This window comes from Falco peregrinus, chromosome 9 (genome assembly GCF_023634155.1).
Source record: "Falco peregrinus isolate bFalPer1 chromosome 9, bFalPer1.pri, whole genome shotgun sequence".
Lineage (NCBI taxonomy): Eukaryota > Metazoa > Chordata > Aves > Falconiformes > Falconidae > Falco > Falco peregrinus.
In genome coordinates this window covers 1,345,493-1,366,126 of record NC_073729.1, presented here as the reverse complement: position 1 = coordinate 1,366,126, position 20,634 = coordinate 1,345,493, and the positions used below count along the sequence as shown (strand labels likewise).

The 20,634-nt window shown below is 42.6% G+C and overlaps 1 protein-coding gene across 3 annotated transcripts in view; it reads right to left on the bottom strand.

The window, feature by feature from the left end:
- The window catches only part of PTPRJ (protein tyrosine phosphatase receptor type J), a 75,688-nt gene that overhangs the window by 44,353 nt on the left and 10,701 nt on the right, over positions 1 to 20,634 (bottom strand). Inside the window, exon 1 of one of the 3 annotated variants that reach the window (XM_055813704.1) lies at positions 18,552 to 18,568. The exons of the other annotated variants lie outside the window; for them this stretch is intronic. The gene's annotated coding sequence lies outside the window, so the exon portion shown is untranslated. Of the gene's footprint in view, positions 1 to 18,551; positions 18,569 to 20,634 lie in introns of those variants that run through there. 3 annotated transcript variants of the gene reach the window in all.

The window sequence follows — 20,634 nt, the reverse complement described above, 5'->3', positions numbered from 1 at the left end:
GATGACTTTCAGCATTTTTTCCCACAGTCCGCCCCCCCCAGTAAGAGCAAGGCTCTAAATATATAAATAGCCTGGCAAAACGTGTAGTATAAACCACACCCCATTTCAGGGCCACTGTCTTAAAGGAAACCGTTAATGTTAAAAAGCCAGGGATGTGGAGAACGTGGTAAGGCTTGCACTTGGTGTATTTCTGTACTTACCTTTGAAGGACACCAAATACCTCTCACAAAAATGCCAGGTCCTGTCCCCCTGCCCTCGTTCTATTTTTCATCACACAGAGACTTTTCAGCAGCTCTCCCAGCCCCTGTGAAGCCACGACCGCTTTTAATTAAGAACAGTGGCTTAACAGGACATACACCCTGGGGCTTGGAGGAGGGAGGGTTCCCCCAGAAAACCCCATACACAGAGTTTCAGGATGTTAAGGCAAGAAGACACACAAAGTCCATCTTTTTGCACAACCAAGGTCCCATTCCACTGCTGAGGGGTTCACTCCAAACCAAGGGAGATGCGACTGCCCCAGCCCCGAGCTTGCTCAAGGTTTCCAGAGCAATTGCACCAGCAGGAGCTGCAGTCTCCCCTTGTGCAAGTGAACACTTGACACCCAGAAAGCGTATTTCCCAGCAACGCACGCTATTTCTGTGGAGCTCACTTATTATAGTTATAGGAAGTTGCTGAGAAGTAAGATCTCAGGAAGCTGAGAAGAGGAACCAGAGCTTTGTAGGACTAACAAGAAATCAGGAGAGTTGTAATAACATTGCTAAAAAACAGAAAGAAAAAAAATACCTTAAGGGTAGGATTAAACCTTGCACTTCAGTTATAAAGGCAATCGCTGTGTTCAAAGGAGACGGGGGACTAATACGGAGTTTCTCTCCACAGCTGAATGTTAAGTTCCTTTGTTCTACCAGAGCTGGACATATCTACCTTTCACCAGCACCTTCCCCTCTTGCTACACAGTTTAAGTGATGGGTGAATGCCAGCCTCCACGCCCCCCATAAAAGCCAGTTAGCATTTTGCTGTGCATCGAGTCAATACCAGGACTCCCCAAGACACCAAGACTTCACTAGCTCTGCCGAAACTGGAAACTACAACCTCAGCCTGTGCTGTTCTGTGTCTGCCAAAAGGCTTTGAAGTAAGTTCTTTGAAGCTGGCCAGAAGCGGCTCTGAACTGGAGAGAGCGAGGAGCTGGGGGGCTGGGGGGGGCTTTGATTCCCACACAGTCAAGTCCAAGTCAAGCCTGGTTTCAGCAGATAAATGTGCATTTTTTAAAAGCCATCATTCCTTTCACAGGTAAAAGGAGACTTACATTCTAACTTACTTTCACAAGATAACCAGTGGGTGAACATTAAGTTTCAAGGGTAACAAGATACGGAAGTGTGAGCTCAGTTCAGTCTCGCCCACTACTGCAAATACCATCCCCTGAAAAGCAACATCTATGATGGGACTGGACTAGGCACCAAAACAGTTCACTATACATATTTCTGCAGAAATGACTGAAAATTCCCCCAAAACTCCCTGCAGCATTTCTGCTACAGGGACAAAAGGAGCACTTAGTGCAGGCTTGATTTTCTTAGGTACAAGTAAAGAGTGGGAGCCATTTAAAACTGGCCTTTTCTGGAATGTGTCTGCAAAGGACATCTCTGACCCTCACTTTCAGTACATAACCTAGTATCACTCAGCCTGTAGTTTTAAGGGTTACAACTTTGGAGAGCAGTAATAAGAAGTCTGGCTTAAAGTAACCGCCTGCATGAAAACAACCCTGATCCGCTGGCCCCAAGTATACATTATCCCTCAAAGCAAGGAGCAAGGGAACGCAGTAATAAAAACCCAGCTGAAAGTATTACACATTAGAAACATTTCATCCTCCTTATGATGGCTAAGGACCAAGGGAACAGAGGCAGTAACTACAGTGCTGAACGCACACAGGCAGACGATCTTTTAGCAAACCGATGGGAATTAGCCAAGTTTCTGTTGCACTGAGTAAGGAATCAGGCACAGCAGGCAGACCGGCTTTGGCCAACAGAATTATGAAAGTGTTAGACATGTTTTGATTCTTTAAAAAAGAATATCAATAAATAAAGTAGTTAAAATGAAACCGGTTGCACGTAGAAGACTGCACCAGAAACAAAGTGCCTGAAATTTTGGGACACTGGGTTTAGTCATATTCAAGTATTGGTTCTGTTTTTCCTTTCCCAAAAGCTGTATATTCTTTAATACAACTAATTTCCCTCATAATTTAGGGCTTAATTGTAGAAGTGTTTTCCATTCAGTCCCTGACCAACTGCACATAACAAGAGGACAGATGAAGATTTTCTTTCACTGTTAAGGTTCTCTTGCTGTGTTTTATAACCATTACTCACAGGCCTTTCTACAAGCCAGTATTTTTAATAATCATAAGGCAAAGGAACCTGTCAACACTATCTCCTCTTTATTTGCTCTGCTAACTTTGTGGCTTTCCACAACAATCTAAATCAAGTCATTCGTAATTTTGAAATCTGAAAATATTTTGGTTCTTTTTTTGGGGGTTGGGTTTTTTTTTCCCTTTGAAAGTTTTAGTGTAGACAACTATTCAAAACAACATCAGAGCACACAAAGTGGCAGTCTTGTACTGAAAGGAAAGCATCTCCCTGTGATAAAAACAATGCCATATTTATTGTACAGCCCTGAGTGTAAAGTTCTTGTAAGGCTGCTACAAACGGTGCAACAGGTTTCTACTTTATCGTGTCCCGGTGATTTGTACATTCAATTTGCAGAGTTTGCAAGACAAGTTGCCAGTGTTACTCCACTCAACCTCACTGTTTTGTTGTTGCTGCTGGTTTGTTTTTTAATTACTTAAGGTGTGCAATTTGAAATCACTTAACCGTTCCATTGAGCTGCTTCTAGGAATGATTCTTACCTACTTGCGTACCATGGCTTGCGAAAAATGACATGAAGAAATATTACAGTTACATGGCAGGAAGAAGAGATTACTCAAAATACGTACGACAGCATATGAGTTCAGTAAATATATATATTTAACTAGCCTGCTGCCTGTGGCCAGATACTAAGGCCATGCAAAGTAACTCCAGTTAACATCGCATTAAAATCACCTAGTGCTATTTTAACAGCTTTCAGTTTCAACAGTACTTAACCAGATAAAGCACGGGTCTTAGCACTAAAGTCTCTAAGACAGCCTCCAGACATAACAATTTATTTTCCTTAAGGACACCTTAACACGTGTCCTTAATGAAAGGACTTTGAACTAGACCCTGAGCTAAGCCCTCTCAAGTCACTTGCTGTGTGCTTGTGCATTTAGCGTGTCATCAACACAATGAGCCAATAAATTGCTGCCCCTTCCTTCCATGCTTTGTTTTTAAAGGCTTCATTGTATTTTATTTAGTTTATTTAAGCAAGATTTCTATCGCTGCTGGTACAGAAACAGGCAAATCTTGTTATCTTTGCAAATATTTAAAAAGACTCTGAAAAAATATGCATGTGTATTAATTGCTCCGACCTTTACAATTTAACAACTTAAAACTTGTTTGTTCAATCAGCAACCACAAACCCATAAGCCTTTAAACTTCGACAAGTTATGGAAATTAATGACATCAGGAGCAGCACTTTTTACATTTTCAGGTTTTTTCCATGACAATCTCAGAGATCAGCCACAAAGCCAGGCAAAACATCAGCTGTAGAACTATTACTGAGCATGCAGTGCTCTCCTGAACATGCAACCTTTGGGAAAACCTTCACACAGAAGAAAAAAAACTTTCACATCAATGAAAAAGTTGAAGGCTAATCACTGCAAATTGTGGGGGCTTCCTGCAAACCCACAGACACCGTATCTGAAGAACGGATCTGACAGTGGCTTCCAAACATTTTTTCAGATCAGCTGCTCAGGTTGTGATGCTTACATGAGGGTCAGCAGTTCTGAGGGTCAGCAAGAACTGCTGACCATGGCATATGCTTGCTGAATCACCCCAGACATTCAAAATAAAGACACGTGACTTATTTTCCCAACCAACTGCTTACAAGGATTATTGCTGTCATGGGTCATTAGACACGTTTCTGCCCTTTTTCATTGTTTCTGCTGCAGAGTGGGGATGGTAGTTCAGCGCTTCCAAATTAATTTGGAATTTAAGAGCAGCAATGACAGAGATGCCGGGGGGTGGGGGGGGTGGGCCGGGACAACAGTACATTTAACATAAGAATGCCCAAAATACACCGAGGAATGCCAAGCCATCTCTTTCTTCCCAAAGCGCCATAAGGCAACAACAAAACAACAAACAAGAGGAGGAGTTGGGCTCACTAAGGAAAGAGCTGCAGCAGAGCTGGGAACTGTTTGCTTCCCTGGATGTGGGTAAACAGACAAACGTTTGTATGACTAACTGATCCTCATCATTAGATTTGTGTGTAAACCTCCCTATATATATATATTTTGTCTGCATATATTTAGAAGAGAGGTTTTTGCTGCCTTTTTTTTTTTTTTCATAAGCATAGAAGAAATGGGGCACAGATTACCCTTATCCTGTGATTACTTTTTTTTTTCAAGTGGAAACTCATAATTGAAACATGGTCAACAATACCTCAAATAGATGAATATAGGTAACCTACATCCAACTACATACAAGAAGGCTTGCTTATGTTATGAACAATAGTATATAGTACTTCTCTGCATCAGCTACGGCTGGATGCTTAGCACAGGAAGCGATGGCAAGTGGCAATGGGAGAAAAGAACTTCAGTTTAGCTTTGTTCTTCCCACTCCAACCTGTCATTATTATTTTGGTCCTTTTTAAAGGACCAAGTCTGCATTTTGAGGTCTGTCCTGTGTGAATGGACCAAGCACCTCTCTCCGTAGGAGAATACAGACAAGCGGCAGGCTTGCCTCCCATTCCTGATTACCCGTAATACTCCTACAACCGCTGTCCCTGCAGACAGCCTGGTGCTCTGTCAGCCAAACCACTGCTCTGCTCCCCTGCCACCCTGCTTCAGGTGCAGGATACAGGGCAAGCTGAGAAGTGCCAAGTTTCACTGTGTAAGTTTGAAATGTCACTGAGCCCAGCTACCAACTCAGCCTGTGCTGGGCATGGCAGGTAATAAATTACCAGGACAAATTTTGTCAAAGGACCTTCCAAATCCTTAGAATGCCTTCCGCTTGGCCCCTCTGACCCATGTAGTCCAAACACAAGTCCCAGCTTAGGAGCCACCTGCAACAGCAGCCTGGGAGAGGAAAATGCACCACAAAAAGAGCCCCAGGTTCACCTCACCTAATTGCTCCCTTTAACCACCTCCCACCAAACCAAGATCCAAAAGCCAAGATGGGTTCTTCCTACCATTTTTATTTAAAAAGTTACTTAGCATCATGTTGCAAATGGAGCTGTTCACACAAAGAAAGATCCAAGGCTACAAAACCCATAAATTTTTAGAATATTTCTATCTATTTTCACAGTGGACCCATATGGACATAACATTTACACGTGAAACTATCTGGCAACAGTAGCTTAAGACTGTCAGAGCTGGAGAGAGGACTTCAGCCTGATCCACAGCTTTTATTAACTGGTTAAAACTAATAGGGTCTTCAAACCCGGTCTCCTAACCAGAAATAATTCCTTGCCAGCAGGACTACAAGAAAAGTCTAAAAAAAAAAAAAAAAAAAAAAAAAAAAGAAATCACGTTTTTTTGTTACAATGTGTACTAAAGGCCTCAGACGACATGAACATTAAGCCTCAAAAGCAACAAAATGTGTTTGGGGAAACAGATACGAGCCTTTGGATAAAATAAACAACAAAGAGACAGAAATTAATGCCCTAATGTAAACTGCAGGAAGAAGAAAAAGGATTTTGCTAGTAGATTCACATGTTTTGACCTCTGCATGAACTCTAAGTAAGCAGTCCGCGATTTCTAACAGCAACAAGAATGGAAAGTGCATAGGAAGATACTGAACAAGGATCCCAGTCCTTCCAACTTTCGATAAGCAGTTAAGGCAATAATCAACTGAAGAAAAACCACAAACTGCACAAAGTTGCAACACTGTTGCAAATCTCCAAAATGCTTCACTGCCAAGTATTATAGGCAGAGCAGTGCAAGTCACAGACCTTTATATACCTTAGAGCCTATGGCTTCGACTCCTTCTGCAAAGGCTTTATGCACAAAATCTCTGCCTTGGGGTTTAGTTAAATTATCAGTTCACGGAAAAAAATGTTTGATTTAAAAGTAGCAAGTCCTGGAGAATCTACCACATCCCCATGTTAATGATTCCACAGTTTAATTAGTTTTAGCATAATTACTTGTATCTACTCCCCCCCCAAAAAATGTGTTTAGACACAAATATTCAAACTATTTATTACTTGAATGTTGGGACTTTTTCCAGCTCATGCTAAAATCTGTACCTACTGAATGTATCAGAAAAATGACACCAGACCTTTAGCAAAGTAGGTGTTTTGCCCCCATATCATGTTAACAAGCAATAACTCAAGTTAATGGGGACAAGCTGGTGTTAGAAGTGGCACAAATATCAAAATAAGGTTAAGGTCAAGACTACAGTGTCTAGATTACACTACACATTTTCATTAAAAGAGAGTTATCTCTAAACAATTAAGAAATTAACCTTTGCCGCTAATCTCAGGTTCAACAAGGCACAAACATACTAAAACTTGCCTTCTCAGTAACACATGGCCAGTAGCAGAATCTCCAAAAAAAGCTGGTAAGTTCATTTTGGTTTGGCTGTCGGGAAATACTAGCTTCTGCTACAGAGGTGTGCAAGATTGTCACCACGTTATTTCTGTTTTTCTCCAAAAGACAGGTGCAGAAATTATCTTTAAAAGGAAAATTTATTTTTATGCTCGAAAGAGCTTCTAGTCTTTGGAGCTGTAAAGAAAAATTTGAAGTCTGAAACAGACTCATTGATCCTCAGCATATTGTCATTACCAATATGCTGGGCTTTGGTTTGCTCTATTAAAATAGTTCAGGCATTTGGCTCTGAAATTGGTATTTGATTCTGGGTTTATGGAGATGGATGATAAGACACTGCATAAGAAACTAAAGTACCACAAATATAACTTTTACTACTACTATTACAGAATGTAGCTCTCCCTACGCAACTTTGGTTGTTGGTGAAAGGGGCGAGCCATGCCTCCACCCCTCCGGCTGCCCCCCCAGCTGCCCTCACTCACCTGCCTGCTCACAGAATTTGTTTAAGGAGCCAACTCGGCAGAAAACCTTGCTGACAGGATAATGGGAACAGCTTTCTGCTAGTTCAGCTATCCACCCAGCCCAACGCGGGGTCAGGCGCGGGCCAGCGGGGTGAGAGGGGGCAGCCCAGGTCACTGCAGGGCAGCAGGGCGGTAGATGGCCGTTAGATTGGCTCAGCTGCCTTGTGAGGCCTCACCTTCTTGCAAACATAAAGGAAGAGATCTAGAGCTTGTCCGTCTCAATGGCAGCTGAGGCAGGAAAACGTTCACCTTCTGCCAGCAACAGACACCTCTCAGAGGTCACAAATATTTCAGTAAGGTAAAGGAAGCACACAGAGTCATTTGCCTATCTTTCTGTCTGGTGAAAGCTCTACCAGCTGCTTACCAAATGAAGGCATGTCCTTCACTGACCAGGAATCTCAGAAGGATTGCCTCTGCAATCCACTCATTCCCCACCTGCCTGCCTGTCTCTTCTTTCTTCTGTCTGTGGGAGCCAGTTGAAGGCTGCAAGAGGGGCCACTGACTTCTTCACAAGTCACACAGACCAGGGTCCTTTTGCCATAACTACATTTCTGGACATGAGCACATGCTTTTAGACAGACTGTTTTCAAAAGCACTTACTATTCCAGGTAAACTAGTTTATTGTCATTACTGAGATGCACAAGGCACTTGCAGAGGGATCATTCTCACAGTGCAGGGATAAATCATCTTTCAGCCAGCAACAACAGTGAAATGAATGAACCAGCTGGGAACCACATGATGCAAAATATTTCATTAGATAAACTGCACTACTCCTTAGTAGAACTCAGTACAGTTTTTATTCACAACAGAAATGGTACCATGTGTTCTTCAACTAATTGCTATAAATACTGCACAAATTAACTGCTATGAAATACTTTTTTTAAATAAACTGTCCTCCTTCCTCTGCACAATAATATTAGCAGAGAAGACAAATACAGCAGCTCAAAACAGAAGAGCTTGAAGAAAGCAGGAGGAAATTTAGCACCCTTTATTTTTGCCTCTTCATGCAAATTGCATATATCTGCACTTCAATAACACCTAGAAGAATAAACTGGGGCAGTGTTCTGCTGAAAACCGTGCTCACATCTGGCAAAAATGGCTCCTGCTCATTGTCCTTCCAACGTAACTACAGTAATACCGTAGGGTCTTTCAGGTAGTGGGCATTTGCAAAGGATTTCCCCCTTTCCTTCAGAGGAAAACATTAATTCTATTTCCCACAACATATTTTTGAAAGTGAATTAGCATTTGCTACACAGAAACACTTCATGATCCAGCAAGTGCTCAGCAAGGAATTCACAGTTTGTGGTGCACATGGAGGGTCCAAAATGTAGGAATGACAAAGTGGGATAACCTACCCTCCCCTGTTTTAGAGGTCACTTCCAGACTACTGCTTCTTTGGCAAGGAGACACCAGAAAGTTACCAAGATTCGGCGGACCATGCTTAAGAATTAAGGACAACCCAGTTTTGCAAAAAAAGATGATTAAGCCATATGTAGAAATGCAAAACTAGCCTCAGGAAAAAAAAAAAAAGTAAAAATCTCATTTCCTTTAACATAGAAAGGGAACAGGCAAGGGAGATGTCAGAAGAGCTGAGTGGTCACAGCCTGCAATTCCACTTCCCATCATCAACAACCAAAAGATGTAAGGGTTCACTTCACTACATAACCAGACCTTTAGTCTTCCATTAGGAAAGGGAGGAAATTTCACCCAGGGTAGGTGGTGATGCTGAAAATAAAATATAAATTCTAAGAGGAAAGACACAGTGAATGACTAAAGCCCTCCTGAGACAAATGAGGGAGTCAGAAAAAGAGGGCAGGAGAAATAATGACCCTGGAGCTCTTCACAGCTGTGTGAGCCATTTTATGAAATGGTAATTGCACTGTACACAGCCAAAAATGCATAACAGGCTTTCTTAAGTTATTTACTAAGAATATCTTCCCTATCATTTTAATAAAGTTTTAAATTTAAAATTTAAATTTTAAAATTTAAAAATACAAAGAAGTCACACAAGAAAAAGAGAGGCTGCATAAAAGTCACGATGTTAAAAAAAAAATGCAATGGCAGAACCAGTATTAAGTGCGATTCTTGCATATAATAGAACCTTATTATGTATAATCACAGAATACATTAAAGCAACACAAAACGCCACATATGCATCTAAAGATTACACAAAGTTCAGTGCAAAGCAATACACCACCTTGTACACTGAGCCCTTCTGGTGAGCAGCAGAGGAGCAGCAGAATTTCTGTGGCTGCCCACGCCAGACAAATCATGCTACTGTAATCTTTTTTCTAGCATATTCTTAAGTTCTCTCTATTGACAGAGGGAAAATACAAGCTGGCCCTCCTTTCACTGAACTCAGCATAATTTTAGCTTAGAAGTTGCACTACTATTTACTTTTTTTTTTTTTTTCCTTCTCATTTTAATCAGTTAAGAATATTTTCAGGTACTGTGCTTATTCCTGATAATCTACAAAGACTTTTGGGTTTACAGATGTATCTTACTGTTCTCTACAGTACTTCTGTCTTCTCCATTTTGACCTTGACACATGCGATACAACTAAATACACAGAGCAAATGTGACACTGACTTGGTCACAGTGCTGCCAGAAGCTCCAGGAGAAGGACGTACATGTTTTGGGGTGGTTTTTGTTTTTTAAAAAACTTCCAGTAATCATCATGTTACAGGTCACAGCAGTAGAAAAGTATCATAAAAAATATAAAATGAGAAGAGGCGCTGCTTCATGACTTCATAATGTTTTCTGGATGAGGTGCTAGAGAAATCTAGGCTAAGTTACTGCTTAAACTTTCCCCAGAAGATCTCCCAACAGACCACACCATGTGGCAATTTTTAACCCCTAGAAGCTGTAACTGTTCTGGGATGGATCCAAAACTTCTGTGAAAACATGAAGGCTACAGTTACAACAGTCACCTACACCTTCATTTCTTTTTCTATATGCGCACTGGTAATTAAACTAACCTCTCCAGACCAGGGTGGAAAACTGAAGTGAAAAAGTGAAATATACACTCGGATGTTCTCTATTCACGTATCTGAAAGGAAGAAAAGTTTACTAAATGTTCATAAGCAATACTGAAAGCTAGAGCACATACCCCAAGCTGAATGACACACTAAGAGCACAGTATGCCTTACTCTGCAGTTTAGGTTTTATTTCATAAAGATTTGTAAGGAAAACATGTACCTTAACATTTAAGATTTCCTTAATATTTAAAAAACTAAGAAGCAGATTTAGCCAGTTATACGATTGCAGAGCTCTGTGCGTACAGGCAGCTCCGGTGAAATGAAGGAGAAGTAACCCCACATTAACACTGCTGAGGGGACGGGAAACGATAGGGCATTGCCTAAGTTTACACCATAGAATTGTGATTTTAGCTGAGTGGATTCTCACTGTCATTTACATCAGGGTTGTTTGCCATAAGGTCAGCTGGGCTGCCCTTGGAAGTAAGTGTTGGTGACACATGAAGAGGCTGCAGAATTAGGAGAACAATGAAGCATACAAAACAAAGCCTCCAAATTCAGAATAATCTTATTTCTCTGTGTTTGGTATGACAAGAGCTTCTTTGTGGTTCATGTGGTATGTACTCATAGCAATCCCTGGTTATTAATTCATATTAGAGAGTACTGCATGACAGGTGCTACTTTTGAGGAGTAAGGTGGGGGGCAGCTGGTTACGTGGGGGAAATGCGGGGGGCTGTTGAGAACTTCTTCTGTTAATGAGTAATAGGCTCTCCTCATCCCCTCCACAACTGAAAAGTCAAGGAAGAAATGTAAACACCGAGTAAGGTTACTGTTTTCCAATTCGCCTGTGCTTCTTCTAGTTACTCATTACCTTTCACACATATTAACCAAAGAATAAAAGAGAGACAGAAACCCTCCCCACCAAGAAGCAAATGAAGCAAACAGGCAGCAGGTTTAGAAGAACCAGAACTGCTCAGGCGAGATGCATCCTCCCACGGACAACAGCAGTGTAGCCCAATCCCAGCTGAAAACTCGATGATGGATCCTTACTAGCACCACGGGGCCACAGTGACAGCAAACGCACAGTCCCTGAGCCAGTTTTATCTGAAAATTCCCAGTCTGTAAGACAACCAAATAAAACACAATCAAGCAATGCCCAGAGAAAAATAAAAAAACCAAAACACCTCAAAAAAAAATAAAATCAGGCATTGCTGACCATCCATTCTAATAATGTCATAGCCAAAGTTCCTGTCACATCTGCTTGATATGCTGGATTACAAACAAACCCCAACCCAAACAAAAAACTCAACAGACACCACAAAACACCAGTTAACTGTAATTTCAAGCATCTGACCTCTGAAAGTATTCTTGCTGTTTGTAATACAACCCACCACATCCAAAGCAAGACCTCAAAAGCAGGTTTAAGGGAGACTATGTCAACGCACAGATTTTTACATTAGACAGATACTGACTTCAGCAGCTCTCAGGATTTAAATTTTGCCCTAGGCAGTATGTGAGGCTCTAGGGACAGCTCAGGGGAAATTCCAAGAGCAGTCCCACAGGTAAGGAGCCGGCTAACAGAGAAGAGCAGTACTGTGATGAGCTCCTGACATCAGGTAGCAAAAGAAGAGGTACCCCTCCACGAGGACACCAAGCTGGTACAGGGTCAGCACCCACCTGAGAGAGATGCCAGTACTGCCGCCATCCAACAACACTGGCATCCCTACAACTGCAATCAAGCGAAATCACAGCAGGTGCTAAAAGATTTGTCCCCTTAAAGGGCTTCTGTCTATTAGCAAAAAAAGATGCCAAGACCACGAAGCACAAACCCCACTGTTGTGACCCCTAAAATGATGCACAGTCTACAAAAGACAAACTAAAACGGACAGAGCAATGGACCTTTCAGTCCCCTTAATTTAATTCTCTCCTTTAAGTCAGTGCACTATTATTACCCTTGCAATGAGACTGTAACATTGAAATTTTTCAGCTTGATGGTAAAATCACGTAGTGTCCATCCATCTCCAATAATAGCAATATTGAGACAATGAGCTCTATTGAGGCATTTAATAAGGCAGATAGTCATTTGCATAGTACATTTTCTGTGACTCTCTGTAATACAACATCTCAAAGACTCAATTCAGAGTATTCTCCTTTCCCACAGACGTTTTAAAAAAAGGATTCTTTTACTAGAAAAAGAAACAATGACCCCTCCCATAATAGAAGAAAGCAACAGAAAGGATTTTCCTGCCTATGATGGGTGCACACTTTTGTCTGTGTATTTTTATTTGGTTGGGCTTGCCTTATTTTTGGTTTGGTTTTGTTTTTTTTTTTAACTCTATGTGCTTTTCATCTCCGTTGTGGATTGAATACTCAGAAGTACATTTCTGAATTTGTTCTAACGGACTTCTGAGCAGGAAGCACTTTGGGATCCCCACCCACCAGCACAGGCAAATTTGATCTTAAACTCCCCTGCCACAGTCTCTTCCTTCATCTCTCCACATACTCCTCTCCTACATGACTCACTGAATTATTATTTGCTGGACATACCATGGTTATGTAGATACACTAGCCTGCCTATGAGTCCTGAGTGAAAGGACGAGCTCTGCAACGTAGTACTTGGGTAAACTTAACAAATCACTTCCTCTTCAGCAGGCTGCAACAGCCTTGACGACAACGTACATGCACGTGGCGTATGCTGCGCCTCGAAGTTCAGCTCCAATAACATCTCCAAGTACGGCCACATAGAAGCAGTAATGATTATGTCCTTCCTCTTCATAATCCTTCTGTCTTCTCTGCTTTCAGTAAATAGTCCTGGACTTTGTCAGTGTTTTATTTAGCATGAGGCGGCACATATTCCTGGAGGCAACTAAGCTACCTCTGCAGGAAGGACACACGCAGAATACCCAAAGCAGCTCGGGTCTGCTCTGCCCTCTGTCCCTCAGCACAGTCACAGGCAAGCTCCAGCAGGTTTTGCTAAATCCTCCGTCCCGTTTCCTCTGCCAGAGGCCACAAAAGGAGCCCCGGGAGGGAACACATCCCCACAAGTCACCACCCCAGCCCCCACCTGCGACAGCGAACGTTAATCCACCTTCAGCCGCGAACACAACCCCTGCAGCCGCCCCTGGCCAGGGCGCAGAGGGGACGGCTGCCAGGAGGCCCCCGGAGCCCCCCTGCAGGACCACCGCGGCTCTTCAGAGGGGTCTGGCACGGAAGCCCCCCGGCAGAAGGCTGAGCCACAGCACTGCCCTTAGGTTAGCCCCGGGCAACCCGGTGTCAGGCCCCGCGGAAAAGAAACTAGCTGGCACTTCTGGCAAGGCAGGGGAGGTCAGCGGAAAGGGAGAAAAAGCTGCCGCACAACAGTCCCATCGAGGAACAGTGCTGCACTCTTCGTCCAAGTTTCTGATTTTATCAGATTATGCCACAGTGTTAACATTGTTTACGGCCCTATTTTGTATCTGTGAATCACCCACTCCCAGAGAATCTTCCTCCACCCCAGTTTATAAATAGCAGCACATACAGAACAGTTTGTGAAGCAAAGGAGAATTGCTGAAACAAAATAATGTATATCGAACTGACAAAAAGTCTTTCAAAAGCCTTTCTCATTTATTTATAGTGCTGGCTAGATAGGCAGATTCCCATTTTGTAAACCCTGTAGGTCACTAACTCCATTGCTCACTCACAAGCAATTCTGCTAATAAAAAAAATAATCCCTACAGTTATAACTGAACTTATTCCTCATTACACTGCTTCTTGGCACATACCTTCTGAGAAGAAAAAAAAATTAAATAAGCAACATTATGTATTTTTCCTATTTGAAGGCAACATACAACTAGACCGTGATAAGATAATATTGACATTATTTACATACCTGGAGACATTCAGACTTTGAAACCAACCCCTTGGGGCTCTATCAGTACGAGGCAAGTTATTTTCTACCATGTCATAGCAAACTGTGACATAAGTTTCCATAGACTGTATTTTCACAGGAAAATACATTCTTGATTGCAAGCATAAAACCCATCAAGGGCTTTTTAATTCCCTCTTTTCTTCAGGAACCATTTGCTTGCACTGGGAAGTTCACAGCGCTATCATCCAGATAACAAAGCAGACAGACATACGCGACCAAAAGCTTCAGAAACAGTTTCCTGGAGCCTGCCTGAATGCACATGACACCTTGTTGAGCCCACACGTAACCTGCTGTAGCCTCTGGGACCCAAACAAGCAGAGCCTGGGTATTAGAGAAACCCAAATTCCCCATCAGATGGGCTGGATGGAAAGGGAGCTACCAGACTCCATTCTGGCAAGGAAAACCTTCAGTGCTGGTGCTGAATCCCAGGCAACTCATCCCATCCTTCCATCCTCCCCCCTCAGATGTATTTGCAACGCATCAACGTGACACCAGAGAATGATCTGGACTGGATACGTGCCAGCCTAGCAAGGGACTGCTGAGCTCATTAACACCCACGTCAAGCCCACGCTTGCAAATATACACCACCACAATGTCCCCACCAGTTCCCCAGCCCTGTTTTGCCAGGCAGCCACATCAACACCAGTGATGCTGGGGCCGGAAGAAGCCCTTAATTTTTCCACCAGTTGCAAAGATGTGGGTACACAAGATGCCGGTGAAAAGACATCCTGCCCAGATTGATTTAGCAGAAACCAAAGAGCCACTGAAACAACACTGGCATGTTCTATTGACAAAATTCTTTCTAAGGTGAAAGCAGTAAAGTACTTCTCTATTCAGTCACCATTTTTTTTCCCCTGCAATTAATCACATGGTTATTTGTCAAGCTAATGGTTCCTTAATCAGTCATAGAAGCTAAAACTTGCTATAACAAGGCTCCTCTTTAAACACAAAAGATGTATAAAACTATGCACTCAAATGCATATTTTGGGAACAGTTAAATGTATTAACTGTGGTTCTTTTTTGTTATTTTGTGGACAACAAAAATCAACTGTTTATAATCTTAATAAAAAAGGAAAATAACAGTGCTTGGAAAATATCACAGTAAGACTGGACATCACTTAAGCCAAGCACATGTCTGTCTGTTTTGGTTTTTTTTTTCCTCTTTTAATTCTTCTACTGCTTATCTCAACACACAGTTCCTTTTCCTTTAGCCTCTTTCAAACAACACTCGATCCTAAACACATAAAACTAAATACTAAAATAAATGATTTCTCACCAAAGCCTCGTTTCTTCTATCCTGATATACATTCACAAATACATACATGTATGTGAGTATACACAGTTACACAGAAACATATACGCACATGTATATACTTGAACTGGGTAATGCTACTAAAAGTATTATTACCTTATACAAAAGCTGCCTAGCATCAAACATGACTTTCTGGCAGAAAGAAAAAATAAGAGCAGGGTCCTCTTGGAATGAGATAGCAGCACTGAAATTCAGGAAGTCCACGCTGTGTGTCATCAGTTCATTGTGTTACTTCCCACCCTCAGCCCTAGTTCTCCATATTTATGAACAGAAGCCCGCTCGGGAGTGGGGGGGCTCAGTCTTATCATTCTGAAATACTCACCAAAGAACTCACAGAGGTAATATTTAACCTACCATAAACTCTTTCCATATAAAGAATGTGTTTGTAATCACAGTCTTTGGTAACATGTCTGATCAACACAGAAGGAAAACAGGACTATGGCATGATAATGACGATGGGGATCTCCCACGCACAGAGGGGAAACCACTCAAAATCAGGGAGGAACAAGAATTTTAATTAGAGCTGACTGAAAAGTGAAGCATATGGTCCACAGGAATTTTTACTTTCAATTAAAACACCTTCCTCCCCCTAGGCAAACTAAATAAATACAAATTAAAACAAACTATTCTGTGACATGTACATGCACAAACAAAGACAAGTGTGACAGAAAATTTGGGTGGAGCTGCTCCATATACCATGTACAATTACAATCCAAGTCCTGCCACACTCACTGTTTTGTCACTATACTACACAGGCATTACTCCTCCCCATCATCACTGCATGAAACTATCCGTTTCCCCCACATTATTAAAAGACATTCCACCCACATACCTAAAATTTGACTCGAGGTGTAGGCTGAAAAGCAAAGGGGGAGAGATAAAGGTGTAAAGAACAGGACTGAATTTTAGAAATAAGACTTATAAAATATGGAAACAGCCAAGTTTCTACAATAATATATTAACAGGGAACAGTATAAAAGATGAGGCCATTAGGGAAGTATTTACAATCAAAATGACTGACATTGCACCTACAAAGATACAGAGAAGACTTCAGTAAACTGGATACATTCAATTCAGAAAGAAGTAGACTGCCGTGAGAAACAACATCCTTACTTGCCTTAACAAAACTCAAAGATTTTACAGAATGGGTAGGACTTTCACCTACTTTTAAGTTCTAACAGGATTCTTTGGCCCACAGAAGGGAATTTAGGGAGGAAAGGTTGCAACACCAGGCTGTGGCACAGCTCTGCAGGGGCAGTCCCCACCAGGTATGCTCAGAGATCTCGCCAAAGCATCGCCACAGTGACTGCTGTAACTGAGGACGCCCATGCACACTGTGCATCCAAAACCACAAAGCTCAGCTGGGGACAAATGCCTACAGCGAGACCAGAGGAAGAAGTAGGAAGAGTAGTTTTGTATGAAAGGGAGGAAGGCGCAGATGCTCTGAAGTCAAAGGTAACTAGTTAAATGAGAAGTTTGAATGGTAATAGCAGAGGGTGTAATGTGACCTTGCCCAGGGTTTCCTAACAGAAGACCCTTTTTCGTTTGCTCACAACTTACCCCAAGTGCTTCAACTTGGAGGGAAATTTTTAAGACTACATGCCAGCATCTGGCTAATTATATGCACTTAATTATGAAATGTTGCGGCCAAAAGGCTTCAAAACATTTGAGAAAATGAGAAGAGAAGGAAAACACGTTGCTGCACCATTACTAAACACCACAGTGACGTTTCTCCTTCTTATGGTCCAGCAAGAAATTACCTTCCCCAACCCTTTTAGAGCTCCCTTCACTAAGGTAGCCCTTGCTATCACTGGGAAGAACAAACTTACATCAGAAACACCTGGGATATCCAAAAAGTCCTGACTTGTGCCTACTGAAGCCTTTCCAGAACTGGCACAGAGGGGAATAAACACAGCATAAAGCTAAACCAAGCACTGAAAGATGCTCTGTAAGCAACCCTAATCATCCTATACATGGAAGGAGAGGGAGACTGAGGAAGAACAGGGAAAAATTAGGTGAAATAACCAGAAGACATATGTCAGGAAGGTGCATGAGAAGGCAGGGAAAGGGGAGGAGGGAGCTGAGCAGGACAGCACAGCAGGAAGCGGAGGCTCTACCAGTCAGCAGTGCATTGCCATCACACACGAGTATGGCAGGCCCTGCAATGAGTGGTATCCAGGGTTAGGATCACCAGCCGTATCTGCAGCGATGAGCTAGGTCCAAGGTCAAGCCAGGAAGTTCATCCCATGCTCCAGGACCCAGGTCAGCAGGGCACCCAGTGGGTCACCCTACCAGGCACCCGCTCAGCTGCCATGTGCCCACAACCCAGCTGGGCACTCTCCCCTCAGCTTGAAAACCGCTCCAAAATGAAAGCAGGGGGAACACACTTCTTGGCAAGGCTGTAATAGGGGGAGCTGCACAGGTACATCATCCATCTTAATTGCAAAATGCATCCAGGCAAGCTGAAGCTTCCCCAGCAGCACCCCTGATGAAGGGGCTGGCACGGAACAAAGGCAGCTAAACACGGCAAGAGGGGAGAAGAGTGCACACTCTGGGCCCTGCCTCCAGCCTTCGGAAAGGGTAAGATTAAAGTCAAATGGGCAGCTTTAATTCCAACACTTCCTAGCTTTTCAGAGACTAATTTTGCAGCCATAGAAATGTTTCCTAAATACAGACTGTGTGTTTGCACATGTGCATGCTTAAAATAACACACATTCAGCCATCTCAGAACACAGACTGCCTTCCCTATGCATTTTCACAACAACAAGCAAGTTAACCCCACTCTTAGCTAGGGAGGTTGAGTAATACCCTGATGTATACCTATATAAGCAAACAGTAATACCTATCACATCCTCCCCTCAACAGCGGCAACTGTAGAGACTGGAGACTCTGCTACTGCGTAGTGCAGCAGATGAATCAGAGGCTCACTCCTACTTAAGCTCTCAGATGATCTTAGTTTTGACCATCAGCAGACAACAATTATCATCACCTTATTGTAAGCAGCGTGCAGCTGGTAACCTCACGTAGCAAGAGCCTGCAAGTCCAACACTAACTGTCTAGAAATGTCTTCTATCACTTCTAAGCAGTATCCAAATTACAGGGGATAGTGTCTGTCATCACAGCTGTCAAGTGTGCGAAGGTTTGGGGGGGGGGGGGGGTTGAATCCTACCTTCCTCCCGTTTCAGGAAGGGATGTCTCATCTCAACAGGATCTAATTAAAAAGGAGACAGCAGACTGGTCAGTATTATTTCAGAGATGAACACAGTCCAGCTCTATGTAATACAACAGCACATACTTGGGCACTGCTGTAACAGCCGATAGCACTGTTAACTTACACGGGCTGCGGCGTTCTTGCCTCTCATGTACACCCCGTGTTTATTCATCACCTCCCTCAACAACCTACCTCCTTTTCTTCAGAAACTTCCGTCTTTGCTTTTAGTTTGAACACGATGAAAGTGCTTACACCCCGAACCCAATTAGCCTCTCATATTCTTGCTTTTCCATGTCCTCCTCAGCTGCACCCACACATGGTTCTTGTTTAGCTCCCTTCAGTGCATTAAAGCAGCGATAGGAACATTTCAAATTAGAGTCCTTCAAACACCACCCAATGCATACAAACCACAGACTGCCCACAAGACCAGTCACTGCACTATGGGACATCCAGAAACAAACTATGGGTTTTCCTCCTCAGCTAAAAGAAGTATTTGCTGCCCAAAGGCAACAATCACATTTGTTTCAGTTATGCACAATACACACAGTTTGAACAGCCTGATGGTAGCCATTACTAGCGCACTGATTTTTGCACCATTTCAATATAACGGGTGTTACCTCTAGCCTTGATTTCTCAACAGGATCTGCACAGCCATGCACCATCCCTTCATAGGGTCGGAGGCAACGTTTGCTTCCTACCACCCCAATCCCCCTCGCTGCTCCTGCTTGCTTTGAATAGCTGTTTCACAACTCAGGACTTGCTCTATGACACACTGAGCATCCAGGATAAAATTTGCTGTCCCACTAAATGCCTGCCAAGGTTTTGTACTGCCTCAGTCACAGTCCTACCCCTTTTTCCCCGAGCACTTGTGTGGTTTACCACAGGCTACCCTGTGTCTAGAGGTGAATGTCTGTCTCACAGCATAAGAAACCCTTCCCCCATCTGTGCCTGATGTAAGGAATGCCTTTCCTATCTACAGATCGACCAAGAATTAACCAATTCACTTAGAGAAGAAAGGGACAAGACCCCACAACCCAGCGTTTGTCTGATTTATAACCCATTCATGGCCAAAAAGGAATACTGTATTCACAAAATACAGGAAGTTGTGTGAGGGAAGCTTTTTTCCCATCCACTTCTCATTTTTAACACAGTTTGTGAGCAGAAGCAAATCCTGGTGGATACAGATGTGGTGCGGCACTATGCTGACTTCCTACATGCACCTGGCAATTAAGAAAGATTTCTTTTTTGAAGTCATCGCCAGAGGTCCTAACCCCGATCAAGATTGCTTAGTATTAGCCATATACAAATGCACAATGTCCCATGATATTTACAACCTCCAGGTCACAAAATACAACTGGTGCAACAAGGGGGAAGAAAATGTGGAGAGAAGATATGAGGGGCAGCAGGTGACCAGCTCTGGTGCCCTCTGACAGATCTTGACAGCACAACTTACTGCAGGTCCTAAAACTTTGCAGTCATTTTGAGTAACCTTCAAAACTCTAGCAGGATTTCAGAAGTCCTAGAGACTTCCTGGAAGGTGGAGCAGCAAACGTCCAGCTTCAGGACAGCACAAAGTAAGAGGCCTTTGTTCAAAAGGGGAACTGAAGTTTTGCAGTATCTTAGCTCCTATCTTTTCCACACATTTCTACAGGAGAAGACAAAATGTTCAGCTGACCAGTTTTCACTGCAAATCTCAGATTAACATAGCTGGAATGAACTTTGATGCAAACTTAAAACAGCAGTGACAAATACCACATGTAGCAATGAATCTGACTGAATAAATGTCTGGACACGAGACATCAGTTTTCTTACTCACCTACCCTTTTTTTTTTTAAAAAAAAAAATTATTCAGAAGAGAACAGAAGCAGCTAGGGTAGCCAATTTGCAGGAACAGGAGTGCAGGGGACTCACATAGTCTGCAGCAACTGGTCTTTGGCATAGATGGGCATTACAACTTATTATTCTTCTTACCTTGAAGAGGAGCTGGAAAATAAATAAAAATGAACTATTGTGTCAGTTGTCATAAATAGCCTTAAACTGA